This window comes from Nannospalax galili, unplaced genomic scaffold (genome assembly GCF_000622305.1).
Source record: "Nannospalax galili isolate Female #2095 unplaced genomic scaffold, S.galili_v1.0 scaffold78, whole genome shotgun sequence".
Classification (NCBI taxonomy): Eukaryota; Metazoa; Chordata; class Mammalia; order Rodentia; family Spalacidae; genus Nannospalax; species Nannospalax galili.
In genome coordinates this window covers 5,502,747-5,509,715 of record NW_008343387.1, presented here as the reverse complement: position 1 = coordinate 5,509,715, position 6,969 = coordinate 5,502,747, and the positions used below count along the sequence as shown (strand labels likewise).

At 39.6% G+C, this 6,969-nt stretch overlaps 1 protein-coding gene across 5 annotated transcripts in view; it reads left to right on the top strand.

Moving 5' to 3' along the window:
- Coq3 (coenzyme Q3, methyltransferase) overlaps window positions 1–6,969 on the top strand; it is a 26,375-nt gene that overhangs the window by 1,445 nt on the left and 17,961 nt on the right. The window lies entirely within an intron of this gene.

The window sequence follows — 6,969 nt, the reverse complement described above, 5'->3', positions numbered from 1 at the left end:
TTTAAATATAAATATATATGTCTTCTATAATCATAAGCTTAGAAAAGAAACAGTAAAGCCATTTCTAAATTTTGTAAGAGGAGTATCAAATCCATATGTGCTAGATAACTTCAGTTGGCAACTTGACATACCCAGGTAGAGGGAACCTCTGTTGAGGAATTTCCTCCATTGGATTGGTCTATGGCCCTGTCCCTGAGGCATTTTCTTGATTATTGACTAATATGGGAGGGCACGGCCCACTGTGGGTGGTGCCATCCCTGGGCAGGTAGGTGGTCCAGGAAGTTATATAAGAAAAGGGGTTGAGAGGCTAAAGAGATGGCTCAGCAGTTAAGAGCACTAACTACTTTGTAGAGGACCAGAGCTTGATTCCCAGCACCCACGTGGCAGTTAACAGCCATCTGTAACTCCAGTTCCAGGGAATCTGACACCTTCTTCTGACCTCTGTGGGCATTGCACTCACACACATGCAGATAACACACTCATACACAGAAAATAAAAAAAAAATTTTTGGTCTTTGAGTATCTGTTTCTTCCTCTAAATTTAGGAGATATTCTGCTCTGATTTCATTAAGTAGATTCTGTGTGTGTGTGGTGTTTATCTCAGCTACTCCTACCCCATGAAGTCTTATGTTGTATCTCAGATGTTGTGGTCATACTCTTTTTTTTTTCTTTATTGATATTTGAATACAATGTTTAGACAGCCTTGTTCTCCATTCTTGATAGTCTATTGATAATACTTTCTACTTTATTTTTTAATTGATGTTTTAATTTCTGATATTTCTATTTGTTTTATTTTGTTCAAACTGTATTTCTTTGCTGATTTTTTTCCATCCATGATGTTGACTTTTTCATCCATATTGCTTTTTAAAAAATTTTTATTATGTTTATGTGTGTATTGCCTACATGTAGGTAAGTGCACCCGTGTCATGCAATGCCCGCGGAGGACAGAGGAGGCCATCAGATCCCCTGGAACTGGAGTTACAGACAGTTGTTAGCTGCCATGTCGGTGCTGGGATTCAAACCCGGGTCTTCTGCAAGAACAACCAGTGTTCTTAACCGCTGAGCCATCTCTCCAGCCCCCATATTGCTTTTTTTTTTTTAACTTTTCCCTCTCTGTTGTTGACTCTCTTGGTTGAATTCATCTGTTTATTTGTATCCTCTTGAGTCATTGATCAATTTTACTAAAAACATCTGAAGTCTTCATCTGGCATTTTTACCTTTTTCAGCATCTTTGAGTTCAGTAATTAAGGAGTTATGGTCTTTTGGAGTAATCATGCTGCCTGACTTCCTCATGTTTCTTGCATTTCTGTGTTATGATTTGCACATCTCTTGCTTTAGATGTCTCTTCTAGGTTTTGAGAATCTTCTTGAGTAGCCTACTCTTGAACATGTAATCCCCAGTACCACTTGGCAAAGAGGAACAAACTGCAACGTCAAACCATACAAGATATAGAAATATACTTAAAGTCAATTTCAACCCACTAATACATTAATAGTAATAGAACTCAAAATCACAAACCTGTAGAATGTGCTAGTAAGTATAAGTGTGGAAGTAGTAAAATGACTAAGCTAAAGGAAGAAGACAAGGAAAGTGGAGGAAAGTATGCTAGATGGACAAAGGAGAAAGAAAGGGGGTGTTGAAGAAGGTCTAAATCAAAATTAGGTAAATGTCAGGGGAATTTTAAAAAGCCTAAGATTATTTATTGAAAAAAAAAAATCCAAGATTGGGGAGATGGCTCACTCAGTAAAACACCTGTTGCACAAGCAGGAGGACCTGAGTATGGATCTCCAACTCTCAGTAAATTCAGTTGCAGTGGTAAGTATCTGTAATGCCAGCATTGGGAGGAGGAGTTAGAGATAGGTGGATCCCTGGAGCTCATTAGCCAATGAGCCTAGCCAAATCAGTGAGCTCAGGTTCCAGGAGAGTCCCTGTCTCAAAAAATAAGGTGGACAGTGACTGAGGAAGGCACCTCATGTCTTCTGGTTTCCATGTGCACTCATACACACACATGAATGCACATCAAATCATGTACGTATTACTCCACACACACACTCACAAATTTAAGTTTAAAATTTTCAAGGAGATGTTATGGAACAACTTCCTCTGAAATGAAACATTCCCTCCAGGAGAGAGGAAGGAGGCTTATGAGACTCTGGAAGTACACAAACCTTACAAGTAAGGAAAGGAAAAACTAACAAGATTCACAAGGGCCCTCCCCCAAGGTTATAGAAGCAATAAACAATTGGTGAGAGTGATAGGCTCTGATCCCCAACTGTTTGTGAGTGATCTATGCAGAGAGCCCCAAGTTGTAGCATCCCTGCATTCTCATCATGCTGGTCTAGGCTTTTTGCTGATGCAGCTGCCTTTCGGTGGTCCCTGCTCCTGTAAGTAACCACTCACCCATAATCCTATAGGAAATCCCAGTAACCTCATTGGTTCACTAAGTTGGGCTTTGGTAGAATTGTTACTTCAGTCTGTTGTCAGTTATCTGAGATGAGGTGAGTAGATGTTTCTTCCTATCTCCCCAGAAAAGTCTCACATAGCACACTTGGCACCCAAATAGGAACCATCAGAGCCAAAGGTGAATTGGGGAGGAATAGAAAAATAATACAGCGCCATGGTTGCATGACCCCTGCAATAGGTATTGAGACATGCAACTGAGGATGCTCCATGTGAGGGTGGAGCATCTATAGGGAAAATCCCAATAGGTAATTGTCCCCATGTGATATGGGATAGTGAGCTCCTTACTGTAATGGCTGCAGGCTTCATGAGATGAGTGATAAAACATGCAACCCAAAGCCATTTGTGCATGGAGCATCTTTGTTAGGAATCCCAGGATGGCCATCTTCCTATACTTGGTATGAGGTGGCATGTCTACCTCATGAGTATGGGGATGCCCTTGAAATAGCTGATGGATTAAAGAATGTGCTTCAGTCCTGAAAGTAGCATGTAGGGGTCAAGATCTTAAGCAGGCTATGGCATCAGTGGGGTGGTATTTGTTGTGGGTGATAAGATAGGCAACTGAAGCTTAGCTGCCTTCCCAGAAAGAACTTGCCTTGAGTATGGGAGGAATTGCAATATGAAAGGACATGCCCTTGCTAGCCACTGTATCAGCCTCTGATTGGAAAGGAAAGTGAAAAAAATAGGATGAGATGGAGGTGTTGACTTGCTGTTTCTTATAGTTGGCAGGTTGCAAGGGGAAAGAGACTGTAAATGAGATGTATGCCCGAGAACCCTTCCTGGGATCTAAAAAGTTGGAAGCAGAAACAGCCTGATTTGCTCTTATCCCAAAGTGCCATTGATCTGATATAACTTTAATTTTGTCATTTCAGTAGTATTACATAGGTGGGGGCGGGAGAGATGGCTCAAAGGTTAAGAGCACTGACTGCTCTTGCAGAGGACCTGGGTTTGGTTCCCAGCACCTACATGGTAGCTCAAAACCTTAACTCCAGTTCCAGGGGATCAGGTACCATCTTCTGGCCTCCATGAGCATTGCATGACACGAGTGTACTTACACAGGCAAAACAGTCATACACATAAAATAAAAATTTAAAAATCACTAAAAAGTGTTACAAGTATAATTGTATATTATGTGCTTTTGATATTGAAGGATTTTTTTTTCCTCACTCAGTCTGAATACCCTTAAATCCATCTAAGTTTGAATGTGTCAGTACATGCACTATTATTTCTGAGTACAGTGTATAAGATATGCCACAGTTTCTAGCTGGTTACGTATTATAGTACATTTTTGTTGTTTTCAGTTTGAGGGTTTTATAGATAAAGCTGTTAAAGCATTCACATATGGGGTTTCATTTTTGTTTTTGTTTTTGTTTTTGGACATAAGTTTCACTTGTCTGAGATTAGTGCTCAGAGAGTACAGTTGCTGAGTTGCATGGTAAATGTATGTTTTACTGTATTGGGAACTGCCAAACTGTCTTCCAGAGTGGCCGTACTATTCTGCATGCCCACTATCAGGATTTTACATTTTAGCTGTTTTGATAGGTGTGTAGTTGTTTATCACTGTGACTTTCATTTGCAGTATCCTAGTTGTTACTAATATTGAGCATCTTTTCTTATTCTTTCACAGCTTCCTGTTGATCATATCCCTCATAATTATCTTCTTTTATCCCCCCTTCCACTCTCAGCAACTCCTTTTTCTTCCCAACAAGTTCTACTTTCATATCTTTTTATGTGCGTGACCCACTGAGTTCACTAGGGTTGCTTGCATGAGCAGCAGTAAGGGTTATTTACTTGAGCAAAGGGAATTTATCAGTGGCCATATCATTGAGGAATATGACTCCCTCTTCCCCAGCAACCACTAACTGCCTATAGCTCTTCAGAGAGGGGTGAGGCTTCATGAACCCTTCCCCCATACATGATGGATTGTCTGTTGGTGTAGTCTTATGCAGGATACCACAGCTGCTGTGAGTTTGTGAGTATAACAGCCATATCATGTCCAGAAGACAGTGTTTCACAGCACTCCTCCCCATCCTCCAGCTCTCACATTCTTTTTCTTTCTTTCTTTTTTTTTTTTGGAGTTTCCTCGTAGCCCCACCAGGCCTGGAACTCACTGTGTAGACCAGGCTGGCCTTGAACTAGCAGTTATCTACCTGCCTCTGCTTTCCAAGTGCTGGGATTAAAAGTGTGGGCCACCACACCCAGCATAAATTCTTTTACCCTCTTCTGAAATGTTCTCTAAGCCTTGGAAGGGATGATATAGTCACCCTAGTCACCCCATTTAGAACAGAGCACTCGGCAAGTCACTTAACCTTATCACTTTGATCTGCTATGAGTCTCTGCACTTATCACAGCCCACTGCAAAAAGAAGCTGACAAGCAGCACTAATCTTCAGTTACAAGCATACTATTTTAAAAGGAGTTGTAGAGCATGTCCATTTAGTAAAACATCAGGAATAGGCTCCCTCCTAGGTCCTATGACGTCCCCAGCCATGAGCTCTTGATGAGATTTATGGTGCCAGGCTTGAGTTCTCTCCTATGCAGTGGGTCTCAGATGTAATTAGAATGTGATTGGTTACCCCCATAACAGTCATGCCACTATTGCACCAGTGAACACATCTTTCCTGGCATTTTGGTGGTAGCACACAGGGTCCATAGCTGCATAAGACAGTTAGTGACTTTTCTACTCCAGCAGCTTGCCTAGCTCCTTCTGATACTATGAAAGCTAGCTAGCAGGGAGGAAGCTTCCAGCTTAGTTTCAGCTTGCTTTCTCTATGTCCTGCAACCAAAGTGTGATGTTTTCAGAAATAGGATGTACCATCTAGTTCTGGTGGGTAATCTAGACCAGAGGCGATAGGCTGTATTATTTTAAGGGCTTCTGGGGTCTCCCTGATCAATAATTCACAAGCAGGTATCCCATACCTGGTGCTGAGATTTTCACTTAATAACTTAGGGCTTCTGGAAGAAGCATCATTATCCAACCATGCAAAGTACTATCACAGAACTTTTCTGTAATATTTGGTTTTGGTTAATCCTCCCACCCCCCCTTCTCTCTCTCATTCATTCTCTTTCCCATTCCCCCAATCTCCATTCTTACTTTCTATTCCCAGTCTTCCTCTCTCTACTTTTATATCATATATTTCTGTTGTTGCCCTCCAATGCATCACTGCCAGACCTTTCTAGATTCCTTTCTCTATAGATGTTCACTCCAACTTAAACAAAGCTAGGATCCATATATGAGAAAAAATGTGGCATATGTCTTATTGAGTTTGGGTTACCTTACTTAGTATAATATTTTCCATTTCCATCCATCTTCCTGCAAATTTCATTTTTGTTACAACTGAATAAAACTCCAATGTGTAAAGGTAGCACATTTGAACCTCTCTTTATTTTATTTTATTTTTTGTCTTATTGAGACAGGATCTCCCTGTAGCCTTAGCTGGCCTAGAACTTGCTATGTAGACCAGGCTGACCTCAAACTCACAGAGATCTGCCTGCCTCTGCCTCCTGAGTGCTGGGATTAAAGGTGTGTGCCACCGAGCCTGGCTATGTGCTTATTTTTATCTTATTGTTCTATTTGATGAAATATCTGTCTTCTTATATCCATCTTATAGTTCTCATACCTTTTATATGACTGGATTGTATTTTGGAGTTTTGCGCGGGTTGGTTGTTTTTCACTGTTGAGTTTAAAAAGTTCCTTACGTGTCTGAATACAACTTACTCAGATTTGTTTTACCAAGAATTTATTTCTTCCCAATCTGTCACTTGTCTTTTTCTTCCTACCAGTATCTTTTGCAGAACAAGTTTTAAATTTTGAATAAATTCAATATAATCACTTTTTCTTTGATGCCTTGTACTTTTGATATCTTTAGCTCTATACCTAACTCTGTCTGAAGATCATCTCCTCTATTTCTTCTGGAATTTTAAAGTTTGTTTTTTGCATTTAGTTTATTAATCTATTTTAAAGTTAATTTTTATATAAGATAGATTGACGTTAGATTGAGATTTAGATTGACGTTTTCTTTTTTGCCAATGAAGTCCAGCTATTTCAATACCAGTTATTGAGAAAACTATCTTTACACCTTTGAATTGCTTTTGTACCATTGCCAGAACTCAGTAGAGTGAGCTTTAGTTTGGTCTGCTTTCGGATTCTCTTTTGTCCCATTGATCTATACTCTGTTCTTCCAAAGTGTATTGATTGGCTCTCTGATAAGACAGAAATGGGCAGTATTAATCCTTCCACTTCTTTTTGAAGATATTATTTTAGCCATTCTATTTTGGAACTTTTCCATATAAACTTTAGAATCAGTATATATTTTTTAAAAAGTTGTTGGATTTTGGAATCCAGTATGATAAATACGTAGAACAATTTAAGGGGAATTCATGTCTTTACTATTCTAAGTTCTCTGATAAGTGACTATGCTGTCTCATTTTTATTGGGTTTTCTTTCATTTCTTTCATCAGTATTGGATAAGTAAGTATACAGGGTCTATGCATGTTTTTGTTATTCTACA